This window comes from Heliconius melpomene, chromosome 2, assembly GCF_056956725.1.
Source record: "Heliconius melpomene rosina isolate 202511_hmr_F chromosome 2, ASM5695672v1, whole genome shotgun sequence".
Lineage (NCBI taxonomy): Eukaryota > Metazoa > Arthropoda > Insecta > Lepidoptera > Nymphalidae > Heliconius > Heliconius melpomene.
This window is the reverse complement of record NC_140390.1, coordinates 323,555-337,348: the sequence shown is the minus strand read 5'-3', so window position 1 is coordinate 337,348 and position 13,794 is coordinate 323,555.

Below are 13,794 nucleotides of genomic sequence, written 5' to 3'. Positions count from 1 at the left end.
TATGCGTGCCGTAGGCTGCTAGCCAGCATCGCCACGTTTAAAGAGTCGGCTAGAATCGCTTGCGACATTCACTTGTGTATCCATTGCTCTCTTAGCTTGCATTCAATTCTCAACCTTAACTTCTTGCTATTACGTGCTAGTTTAGCTTGTATTTTCTATTGGTATTTATTTAAATTTCTTTATTTCCTTCTGTGATTATTTTCTCTTCACGTATCTGTGAGTTAAATAAATTTGGACAATTTCTCCACAAAATTTGGATTTTTAATTTTACTCATTTAGTGTAAAATAAATAAGATCATATTAAATAGTGGTATCACATCTCAACCGCTATAACTTAATACAATTGTAGAAGACACTTAACTAACGATACTTTTAATACATGGGTTAAGCAATTATATGCCACCAAACCAGAATCATCTTCTGAAAGTAAACCAAGAAATCCTTCTTGTAAGTCAGCTTCTGTAAGAAGCCTGTGAGAATGGTTTTAGGCTTATTGCCAAGAGTTCAAGTTTAATCATTACTGCAGAGCCAGTGCACGACACACGTTTGAAGTACACAATAAGTATAACAATTTAAAAAAAACCGACTGCCACTGGATCCCATAATTAGAACATAACCAAACTCTCATCAAACTATCCTTGAAGTGTATCCTTTCCAATAAAAAAAGTAAAATAAATTTTTAAGTTAAACGGTTTTATATTGCAGATAAATGTACTAAAAGCTAAAAAATAATTTCATAGAAATTATGATTACTAAAATTTAATCGTGGGGCACGTCCAATATCTACAATTGAAAGACATAACGTGAGACTTCACCCACCTAGTGGTAAGTAGCAAGTGTCCCCACGATTTTATTTTAGTAATCATAATTTCTATGAAATTATTTTTTAGCTTTTAGTACATTTATCTGCAATATAAAACCGTTTAACTTAAATTTTTTTTTTTACTTTTTTATTTTTAAGTTTTTAGTTTTTATTTCTCATGCTATTCAATTCGTTGAAATGAGGCTCGATGTCTCATTATTGCAAGGTTAATGGAGAATGTTACGAACGACCCCCCCAGAGGTCCAATAGAGGGACAAGGCTATGTACAACAAGATGTGCCTGAATCTTGAGGGGAAAACGCTAACGACCTATCATTTTTATCCACCTAGTGCCATACAGTTCTCGGCGCGCTTTTACCTTTTACCTTGGGTGGTACCCCTAGCGACGTATCATTTTTAGGCACCCTATAGCCACACAGTCCTCGACAGGATACCAGATCTTGACTTAGGTGGGAGATTCATATTGTAATTGTGTATAGTATACTGTATTATACTTACCAAGCCCTTTATTTTGATACCCATATTGATGGGATTGAAAACTACATTATCCGCCATTTTGTAGCAGTGGCCATCTTTGATTTTGATTTTGTATAGTGCACTGAATTCTACTTAACAAGCCCTTTCATTTGATACCCATATTGATGGGATCGAAAAAACTAACTTGTCCGCCATCTTGTAGCGGCGGCCATCTTGGATTTTGATTTTGTATAGTCCACTGAATTCTGCTTGACAAGCCCTTTCATTTGATACCCGTATTGATAGGATTGAAAAAAACTAACTTGTCCGCCATCTTATAGTGGCGGCCATCTTGGATTTTGATTTTGTATAGTCCACTGAATTCTACTTGACAAGCCCTTTCATTTGATATCCATATTGATGGGATTGAAAAAAACTAAGTTGTCCGCCATCTTGTAGCGGCGGCCATCTTGGATTCACAATAATATTGAACATGGATAATTGTATTGTCACCAGAATCAAAGGCGTATACCAAATTTCAGATCAATCGGTTAACGGGAAGAGGGTTAAATTTCAATTACTAAATTTGACCCAAACAAACAAACGGGGTGAGCTAAATAAAACCGTTTAATAAAAGAATCATCGAAATCGGTTATCATGATATTGAGTTATTCTTCCATTTGCTGCGCACATACTTAATGCAAATTTAAGACTTACTTATATGATTTTGTCATGGATAAAATTGTCAGAAATAGACCAAATCAAAGTAAAAACCAGTCAAAAGTTCTGAGGTAACAAATATAAAAAAAATACACTCGACTTGATAACGTCTTCACTGAAGTCGATTAAAAAGTGAAGCCAGAAAAATGAGGAGGATACAATAAAGAGAACTATTTACATTAAATTGGAAGCTGATAAAGTTTTAATTTGACATGTGTACCGTATTTAAAGAAAATTTGTCACTAGAAGAATATGAGGTACACAAAGAAAGAAAAAGCATACCAAAACAAGAAGAACGCACATTCTAGAATCCTCTAACATGTCATTGATAATCTGAAGAAACAGCGTAGGGGACAGCACACAGCCTTGGGGGACAGCGTTCACGGGCATGTACTCCAAGCAAAAACCGTCAACAGTTACCTTGAGGCTGCACCCAGTGAATAAGCTAGCGATCCACTTGCATAAACTCTCGGAAAGTTATAGGATGGAAGTATTGCAAGGAGCGCCTCATGCCACACGCGATCAAAGACCTTCGCCATGTCCAAACTAACTGCCAGACCCTATTCCTTGCTTTCAATAGCCGTAGCCTACCGGTGTATTAGGTAAACCAGAAGGGCACTGGTTGAGCGACCATGGCGGAAGCCATATTGACTGTCGTTAATCAATCAGTGATTCTCCAGTTAAATCAAAAGCTGGCCATTGATAATGCGGAGAGCATTATCAATGGCCAGCTTATAACTTATTTATAACTTTCAAGAGTAAGGGTGGCAATAGGCCTGTAGTTAGATGGATCGGAACCATCGCCTTTCTTGGAGATCGGGTGGATAAGAGCGCCCTTCCACAAGTCTGGGACTATACCGATTGAATAAGAGTGCCAAAACAGACCCATAAGTACAGGTGACAGCACTAAAGGAGAGATGTCATCTGACCCACTCGGCTTGTGGATGACCAAAGAAGACAGAGCTCGCCTAACAGCTTTTTAGCTGAACTTAATTTCTTAATTAAAGAAATGGTGGTTACAAGACAATTCTGATATGTGCATCAAAATGGTTAAAAAAAAATATTACAGGTGAAGGGTACATTTTATCATTTTCGCTTGTATCTCAGTTCAAACATAATATATTTTGTCACCATATTGCATTTATATTTTTTTGATAAAGCTATTATTTAATAAATAAGATAGTTTTTTGTCTCTCCTGAAAACTTGACTAAAAACACATAATAACGGTTTTGGCAAGCGCAACGACCATATATTATTTATATCTTAAAGACTAAACATAACATCTGCTTACACATTTTATGAACATATTTATGTTGGACGAACCAACGAGTCAGACACAAAATCAAACTTTTACAATGACTTTATTTACACTTGTTCTACACAATTCAATTCTATATACACTCATAGTTACAATATTTAAACACTAATTCTAACAACAAGTTGTCTTGACAAAACCTTAGAACGTAATGGCCCCGGGTGCCTTTTTTTTCGGTCTTGAGGACCGCAGGTCAGCAGACGCCGCATCCTGGGCGCAGGGGGCGCTGACGCGTATTTGTGACGCGTCAATGCCCCGTTCCGGGCGCCGCCCTCAACGGCGGCAGGTGTACTGGTGGTCGTGGGAGATCGCGCAACTGCGTACCATCTGCGTTGCGGCGAGACGCCAGTACAGCCACTATCGCAGGCGGGTACAGAAGGTGCAGGAGGAGGAAGACCGACTGTACCAATTGTATGTCGAGGCGAGAACGCGGTTGCAGGTGGAGATCGGTCGTGTGAAAGGCGAGTCACACGACCAGATGCTCGCGGGAATAGACCAAGACCCGTTTGGCACGCCTTACCGTATGGTACTTGGCAAGCTACGGGCTTGGGCTCCGCCACTGACGCAGACACTCCGACCGGACATTCTCCGAGGGGTTCTGTCGTCACTGTTCCCGCAGCGGGCCAATTTTTCACCACCTTCAATGGCCCGCCCTGCACCGCAAGAGGAGGAGGACAGCGTCGCACCACAGGTGGAGGAGGAGGAGCTGGAGGAAGCAGTTCGCCGATCTCGCGGCAAGAGCACTGCACCCGGCCTCGATGGCGTTCCCGGGAGGGCTTTAACTCTGGCCCTTAACACCCTCGGGCCCAGAGTGAGAGGACTATTCTCTGCCTGTCTGGCTCAAGCCATAATTCCACAGCGGTGGAAGACAGGCAGGTTAGTCCTCCTTAAGAAGGAGGGACGCCCGGCGGACTCGGCCTCGGCCTACAGGCCAATTGTGCTCTTGAGCGAGATCGCCAAGCTCTTCGAGCGGGTTGTGACGAGGAGGTTGCAGCGTCACTTGGAGCGGACAGGTCCGGACCTCTCGGACCACCAGTATGGCTTCCGCAGTGGGCGCTCGACGGTGGATGCCATACTGAGGGTGAAGTCTCATGCGCAGAATGCGGTGGCCTTGGGCGATGGAGTCTTGGCGGTGTCTTTAGACATCGCCAACGCCTTTAACTCCCTGCCCTGGCCCTGCATTGAGGAGGCACTCATCTATCACCGAGTGCCTCCATACCTGCGCCGCGTCATCGGGGCTTACCTGTCCGGGAGGTCGGTGACCTTTCCGGCTCCTGGAGGAGGGTGGGAAGAGTACGAAGTGTCGTGCGGTGTTCCACAGGGCTCGGTTCTCGGGCCGCTCCTGTGGAACATCGGGTACGACTGGGTGTTGAGAGGCGACACCCTACGAGGAGTTGGAGTCCTCTGCTACGCCGATGACACGCTGGTCTTAGCGCAGCAGAGGACTTATCGCGAGGCAGCAGTGCTCGCGACGGCCGGAGTGGCCGACGTCGTCGGCCGAATTAGAAGGCTGGGCCTGGAGGTTGCCCTGAACAAGTCCGAGGCATTATACTTCCATGCTCCTCGAAAGGGCCCACCGGCAGATGCCCACATCGTCGTCGGTGGCGTCCGAATCGACGTCAAGAGGAGTATGAAGTACCTCGGACTTGTTCTAGACGGTCGGTGGAGTTTCCGGGGCCATTTTACATCCTTGGCCCCGAAACTGTTGAAGACAGCGGCGGCATTGGCGCGCCTTTTGCCCAACGTCGATGGGCCGAGCGCCTCTAGCCGTCGGCTGTACACCGGAGTGGTCCGATCGATGGCGCTCTATGGTGCTCCCGTATGGGCGGACGCCCTGGATCGGCACAACATCACTCTGCTGCGACGTGCGCAGAGGGTGATGGCCATCCGGGCGATACGGGGGTACCGGACCATCTCCGGTGAGGTGGCGTGCGTGCTGGCTGGAGTCATGCCGTGGGATCTGGATGCTCTGTCTCTGGCGTCGGTCTATTGCCGGCGTCGAGGCCTAGCGTCCGGGGAACCGGCTAGCCCAGCACGCGCCGAGGAGGAGCGGGAAGCCGCATAAGAAGTGTGGGAATCCCGGCTGGCGACACCATCTGCCGGCCGGTTGACGATCGAGGCGGTTCGTCCAGTATTCCGCCAGTGGTTAGCGCGGCGTCACGGCGTCCTAACCTTCCGCACCACACAGGTGCTCACGGGGCATGGTTGCTTCGGGGGTTACCTGTGTCGGATCGCCGGGAGGGAGCCCGACGCTCGCTGCCACCACTGCGACGACTGCCTCGACGAGACGGCCCAGCACACGTTGGAGGTGTGCTCAGCCTGGGCGTCTCAACGTCGCGCTTTGCGAGACGTCATAGGGGACGGCCTTTCCCTGCCGGCCGTGGTCAAGGCCATGGCCGGCAGCGAGACGTCGTGGGATGCGGTCTCATCCTTCTGCGAGGCAGTGGTGCTCGAGAAGGAGTCGGCGGAACGGGCGAGGGAGGCTTTTGCCGAAGTCGCCATCCGCCGTAAGAGACCGGGTCGCCGGAGGGCGGCACGCACATCGCCGCCTTCCGCCCTAATGTGCCAGAGGGCGGTCAGCTTGGGGAAGTTGATCGCCTACTAACCTGGCCCGAGTAGGCGCGCGCAGGTTGCTCCCGCGCGCTACTCAGAGCAGGCCGTCGAGGGTGCCCACACACCCTTGACTCCGCGACGTGCCTTGCAGGCTCCCGCCGCCGCGTTTCGCGGACGACTCACGTCCCCGTGTCTCGCGGCCAGTGGCGTTCGAGGAGGAGCACCGTGAGGTTTTAGTGGGTATTGGGATTGGCCCTCAGCCGGTCCACGAGTCCCACATAACCCGCTCGAGTCCCCACTCGGGCCGGTATCCGTAAAAGGATTTCCTCACGATAAAAAAAAAAAAAAAAAAAGGTTCCCAACAACAACCCAAGGGAGTTGCTGGTCTCCTTCTGGGCGCGTCCCCAGGTGGCGGATAGGGGAAACCACTCGCACTTGCGGGCGAGTGGACCGGGAATTTATTCCCGGCGCGGACCAAAACCAGCTAGGCATGGGCGTGTCTTTAGTCCATTGTTATGGACACGGCCTAGGGGAGCACACCCCGACAGAAAAGCCCCACTGTGGAACAGTAACAAACATGTCGGACAAGCAGAATAGCAATTCATTACCCCAGGAGGGTTCCGGTCTCCACGAGGCCGGGGAATCCCTCCGTGCTACGGCACGCAAGCCCCGCGAATCTGGGGGGGGCCAGTCTTGCCGATATGTTGCTGGGGAAGGGCCCGAGATGGGCGGAGTAGAGGGAGTGCCTAGGAAGGGCGGAGAAGGAGAAGGAGAAGTTGGGCCCGGAGAGGGCGAAGGTGTTAGAAGTGCATTGGCAGTGGTTGTGGAGACACGGGAAGGTGAACAGCGGAGACTGTCTGTGTCGAGTAGTGTGGCGTTTGGGCCAGATTGTGGTGGCCTATTCGGAGAGAAAGAGCCGCGAGTGGTCTTGACCAGAGTGGATCTTGACGATGGAGCGTCATTTACAGGTGGTGGTGGGGTTAGATCGAGGCGAGGATCTGGTTCCTCGTGTGGGCGGCTGTGGGCAGCCTCGGAGTCGAAGAAGTCTGATTCCGAAAGCCTTATGTCGGTTGGGTCGCAGATGGCAAACGTCCGGTCGCAATATTTGAAGGAGAGGAGGAAGAGACCTCGGAAACCGAGTGGCCAATCAGGGTCCTCCGGTGAAGGGGAGAGTGACAGACCGGCGTCGAAAGTGGCGGCCAAGAAAGGAGGGAAACGACGGGCCATTACAGAGGCCGAAAAAGCCCTTAAGGCGGCTAAAAAGGAGGAGTTGATACGTAGGATTGAAAGCGAAGTGGAAGACAGTACTTCGAATCTACGGTCTAACTCTAGGCTATCAGGCATGTCTCTGGAGTCCAACAAAGAACAGGACGAAACCAGACTTGCATCCGACCTTCATCACAGGGTAGCTGATAGCTTAGAGATTATAAGGAAGGTTGCCGCTAAATCCGGCAACCTAAAGGGTACCTTCACCAGGGCCCTAAAGGAGGCGGCAAAATCCATAGGAATGGCGGTGGATGAGCTGGCACAGCGTACGGCGACGGAGGAGGTGGCACAGTTGCGCGCCCACAATAAAAAGCTGCGCTACGAGATGTCAGAGTTGAGAAACGAGGTCGGTCTTTTACGGGCTGACCTCCAAAAGCAAAAGGGCCAAGGAGCGGTACCTGAGAAGGTTATGCCTGGGCGTTCCGACGAGCTGATGCGCTCCATTATGATGGAGGTCGGAACCATGGTCAGTGCAAGGATTGAGGGACTTGAGAGTCGACTTCTTCCGGAGAAGAGCTTGCGCCCTCCGCTGGCGGCGTCAAAGGGTGCCAATAAAGCGACTGCCACAACATCGGCAAGGGCAGAGACTGTGACAACAACCACGCTCATGGCTCCCGCGAACCCTGCTCCCAAAAGAGGCCCAATGCCGGAGAGTGGCAAGGGTAAGGGCAAGGGAAAAGGCAAGGGTAAGGGGAAGAGCACTGTGGCGAAAGCTCCCGAGCCGCGGCCTCTACCACCTGCTCCGGCAGACCTGAATGAGGGGTGGAACGTCGTCGCCAGGAAGTGCAAGAAGAAGAAGGAGAAGGCTGTCCAGCAGCAGCCGAAGGGTAGGAAGGCGCGTCCAAAATCTGCGCCAAAAGCACCTAGACGACGACCTCCTAGGTCGTCTGTAGTTGCGCTAAAGCTGCAGCCGGGTGCTAATAAGGAAGTCACCTACAAAGACGTCCTGACCCAGATAAAGGAGAAGGTGGTACTGGAAGATCTGGGCATCACGGACGTCAGGTTCAGAGTTGCCTCAACGGGAGCGAGGCTACTCGAACTGCCGGGTTTGAATACCGGGGAGAAGGCGGACGTTCTCGCGCAACATCTGCGGAACGTCCTTAACGCTGGCGATGTGCCGGTCTCGAGGCCCACCAGGTGTGCAGAGCTGAGAGTTTGTGGGCTCGATGACTCTGTGACATCGGAGGAGGTGGCGGCGGCTGTGAGTCGAGCAGGCGGTTGCGACGCTAGCGCCGTTAAAGTGGGGGAGATCCGCCAAGATCGAAATGGGCTCGGTACTGCCTGGCTCCGCTGTCCAGTGGCAGCGGCGAAGAAGGTCAGCGGCGGAAGGCTGTTGGTCGGCTTTGTGTCGGCACCCGTGCAGTTACTGCAGCCTCGCGTGCTGCGCTGCTTCCGCTGCCACAAAGTAGGGCATGTCGCGGCTAATTGCACGAGTGACAAAGACCGGAGTGCACACTGTTACAGGTGCGGGAAGCCAGGGCACAAACAAAGTAGTTGCTCTCCTTCGGCGCATTGTCCTATTTGCGAGGACGCAAAAAGGCCCGCGGATCATCTGGCAGTGGCAAAGCAGCGTGCGCCAAGATGTGCGCTCAATCGAAGAAGCGGAGAGGTGTGGCGAGGCGAACAAGCCGAAGCCGACCTGAAGCCCCGACGCAGGGCGAGGAGCTGCAGCACATGGAGCATCAATAATGGCGCTCCACGTGCTCCAGGCGAACATCAACCACTGTGCCAGAGCCCAAGACTTATTGGTCCAAAGCCTGGTGCAGTGGTCGATTCAGGTGGCGGTCGTTGCGGAGCCCTATAGCATTCCTGCGCGTGACAACTGGGTCGCAGACAACACCGGAGTGGTAGCTCTGGTCACCCAGACCGCTGCGGGCTCTCCGCCCTTTTCACGAGTAGAGAAGGGTGCGGGATGCGTCGCGGCACATGTCGGCGATCTAGTTGTCATAGGCGTCTACTTTTCCCCCAATCGAACTCTGGCAGAGTTTGAGGAATACCTAATCCGCTTGTGGTGTGCGTGTGGGGCTCCGCAAGGACGGACTTACGTGGTGAGACACTGGAGGAGTGGATTGTTGCCACCGGATTGTCCGTTCTCAACCGAGGGACTACAAACACGTGTGTGCGAAGGCAGGGCGGGTCCGTCGTAGACATAACGTTTGCGAGCCCTGCCCTAGCGCGCCGTGTTCAGGGCTGGCGAGTGCTGAATGATGTGGAGACTCTCTCGGACCATCTCTACATCCAATATGAGATCTCCACACATTCAGCGGCGCAGTCAGCCCCCAGTCCAACTTCGGGAGAGTTCGGACCGCGGTGGCGACTTGGGTGTCTCGACAGAGAACTCCTGGAGGAGGCTGCGATAGTGCAGGCCTGGCTGCCCCAGAGCTTGGCGTCTGTGGAAGACGCTGCCACCTGGGCGCAGAGGGCTATGACGCGTATCTGCGACGCGTCTATGCCCCGTTCCAGGCACCGCCCTCAGCGGCGACAAGTGTACTGGTGGTCGGGAGAGATCGCTCAATTGCGTGTCACCTGCATTGAGGCGAGACGCCAGTACACGCACTATCGCAGGCGGGTACGCCGAGAGGAAGAGGAGGAGGAACGGCGGTACCGCACGTACGTCGAGGCGCGGAAAGCGCTACAGGAAGAAATCGGTCATTCGAAAGCAGAATCTAACGACCGATTGATCGCGGGGATAGACGGGGATCCGTTCGGAACGCCGTATCGCATGGTGTGCGGCAAACTCCGGACGTGGGCTCCGCCCTTGACGCAGTCGCTCCAACCGGACGTTCTCCGAGGAGTGCTGACGTCGTTGTTCCCGCAGCGGGCCAATTTTACACCACCAACCATGGCCCGCCCTGTAGCGCAGGAGGAGGAAGTGGATAGTGTCGCACCACCGGTGGATGAGACGGAGCTCGAAGGAGCTTTACGCCGATCTCGGCTCAAGAGCACCGCCCCAGGCTTGGATGGCGTTCCCGGCCGGGCGCTGACTCTGACCCTTACCATCCTTGGGCCCAGAGTGCGAGGGCTATTCTCTGCCTGTCTGGCTCAAGCCATAATTCCACAGCGGTGGAAGACAGGCAGGCTAGTCCTCATCAAGAAGGAGGGTCGCCCGGCGGATTCAGCCACCGCCTACAGGCCCATCGTGCTCTTGAGTGAGATCGCCAAGCTCTTTGAGCGTGTTGTAGCCAGGAGGCTACAACACCACTTGGAGGGGACAGGTCCGGACCTCTCGGACCACCAGTATGGCTTCCGCAGGGGGCGTTCGACGGTGGATGCCATACTAGAGGTGAAGTCCCATGCGCAAGATGCGGTGGCCCTGGGCGATGGAGTCTTGGCGGTGTCTTTAGACATCGTCAACGCCTTTAACTCCCTGCCCTGGCCCTGCATTAAGGAGGCACTTTTATACCATCGTGTGCCTCCATACCTGCGCCGCGTCATCGGGGCTTACCTGTCCGGGAGGTCTGTGACCTTTCCGGCTCCTGGAGGAGGTTGGGAGGACTATGAGGTGTCGGCCGGTGTTCCACAAGGATCGGTGCTGGGTCCGATCCTCTGGAACATCGGATACGACTGGGTGCTGCGAGGTGGTACCCTGAAGGGGATAAAGGTCCTCTGTTACGCCGATGACACGCTGGTCTTGGCGCAGCAGAGGACCTATCGGGAGGCGGCGGTCCTCGCGACCGCTGGAGTAGCGGAGATTGTCGGCCGCATAAAGCGGCTTGGTTTGGAGGTCGCCTTGAACAAGTCCGAGGCGTTATACTTCCATGCTCCTCGAAAGGGCCCACCACCTGATGCCCACATCGTCGTCGGTGGCGTCAACATAGACGTCAAAAGGAGCATGAAGTACCTCGGACTTGTTCTGGACGGTCGGTGGAGTTTCCGGGGCCACTTTACATCCTTGGCCCCGAAACTGATGAAGACAGCGGCGGCACTGGCGCGCCTTTTGCCCAATGTGGATGGGCCGAGCGCCACTAGCCGTCGGCTGTACACCGGAGTGGTCAGGTCGATGGCCCTCTACGGTGCTCCCGTCTGGGCGGACGCCCTGGATCGGCACAACATCACCCTGCTGCGACGTGCGCAGAGGGTGATGGCCATCCGGGCGATACGGGGGTACCGGACCATCTCCGGTGAGGTGGCGTGCGTGCTGGCTGGAGTCATGCCGTGGGATCTGGATGCTCTGTCTCTGGCGTCGGTCTATTGCCGGCGTCGAGGCCTAGTGTCCGGGGAACCGGCAAGCCAGGCACGCACTGAGGAGATGCGGGTAGCCGCAATGGAGTTGTGGGAAACTCTGCTGGCAACACCAACTGCCGGCCTGAGGACGATCGAGGCTGTTCGTCCAGTGTTCCGCCAGTGGTTAGCGCGGCGTCACGGCGTCCTAACCTTCCGCATGACACAGGTGCTCACGGGGCATGGCTGCTTCGGGGGTTACCTGTGTCGGATCGCCGGGAGGGAGCCCGACGCTCGCTGCCACCACTGCGACGACTGCCTCGATGAGACGGCTCAGCACACGTTGGAGGTGTGCTCAGCCTGGGCGTCTCAACGTCGCGCTTTGCGCGACGTCATAGGGGACGACCTTTCCCTGCCGGCCGTGGTCAAGGCCATGGCCGGTAGCGAGACGTCGTGGGACGCGGTCTCATCCTTCTGCGAGGCAGTGGTGCTCGAGAAGGAGTCGGCGGAACGGGCGAGGGCTCACGTCCCCGTGTCTCGGGGAAAAAAAACCTAACCTAACCTAAAAAAAAGGTTAGGTTAGGTTTTTTTTTTTTTTTGGGTGTTGAAGCCCTAGACTTGCATTTATATAACTAATGTCCAGTCAACTCTCACGACCGCAGTCCTCGCTAGTGGATACGGGCGGCCGGGGTCGATCGAGCTGACCTGATGGACTTACGACAATTTTTAATAACTTTACTGATTTTTATTTAACTTTATCTTAGGACTTCAAAGTAATTTTGAGACACGATTTATTGATTTAATATAAACATTTAAAAATTAAGACCTTCTTATACAAAGAAAATTTGATAGGAACATACCTTTTATATTAAAATTAAATATTTACAACTATTTGGTAACTTAACATACTTAATTAGATGAACATGTATTTAAAAATGGTTTTTTTTTTTTTTTTTTTTCCCTTTTTTCCCTTTCTTCTTTCTTTTAATGATATATAAGTATATATATATTTGTATGGTTTTTTTTTTTTTGTTTTTTTTTTTTTTTTTTTTTAATATGTTTAATAAACTATGCACTATAACTGTAAACTAAGAACTATAAACAATGACTGACAGATAGCCTAGAACGATTTCTAGCAGATAGACTTAGAACAGATAGCCATTATATCAGATTGTATGTCAGCGCTACAGGAGATTGGTAACCCAAACTCCACTAATAGCTTTGTTAACAGAATTCACAGACACATACATTCCTCGCATAGTAGGTTCAATTTCGTATGGGTTAAATCGCACATAGGTATAGTAGGTAATGAGGAGGCTGACATGGCTGCCAAGTCCACTGGCAAGTTACACAAGCTTCCGGACTACTGTAAATTCCCAATTAGCTTTATCAAAACCAAGATCAGAGAACAAAACCATATCGAACACAATAGCATCTACATAAATTCACCACAGGGAGAAAGAACTCGGAAGTGGTTTCCGGACTTGGCTGCCATGTCAGTCTACTTACGCAGAACCAAACCATCATTCCACAGTACACAAATTTTCACTGGTCATTCCTTTTCAAAATATTATTTATACAGGTTCAAAATAACAGACAATAACAAGTGCCCTTGCGATCCAGGTAGAACTCAAAACATTGACCATCTTATTAAAGAATGCCCTTTATACAGTACCAGTAGATTTACCCACGAACAAACATGCAATTATTTTAACGTAAACCCATACGAAATAGCCGAACTTTTACTACATGACGAAACCTTAGAATCTTTCGACACCTACACAAATAAAGTAATCAACTCACTTAAAGGAATAAATAAAACCTGACACATCACACACCACACAATAATGGTAATGTTTAGTATTTTTATTAGACAATTTTATGTATATATATATTATTTTATTTTATACTTATATAAATTAGCAATAAGTAATTTAACTAGAGTCTAAGATACATAAAATATGTGTAAATACAATTATTATCATATCAATAAGTTATCTGTAACAATATGTCCCTAACAATATGTGACAGTTTTGTATTTGACAGTAGTGCCCCAAATACCAGCCGCATACGTGATTATAGGCTGGACAACCTGCCTGTAGATTATTGATATATTTTCGCTGTGTATTCCCCAAGTTGGAGCGGTGAAAATGCAGAGCTTTTTGTATATATTATGGGCTTTATTTATTATATAATTAACGTGTTTAATAAAATTTAATTTTTTATCTATTGTAACTCCTAAAATTTTTACCTCTGTTTGGTGTTTAATTAAAGTATTGTTAAATTTGATTACTGCCTTACTAGCCCTGTTAGAAAAAGAGATTAGTTGTGTCTTTTCAGGACCGAAACACAGCTTTACACTATCCCCCCAGTCCGTAATTATTTTTATGGCATTATTTGTAGCTGTTTGTAAAGTATCTACATTTTTGGCTTCAACTATGAGAAGAACGTCATCCGCAAATGCCTGTATGTAGCAGCCCTCTGGAAGATCACATTCCAG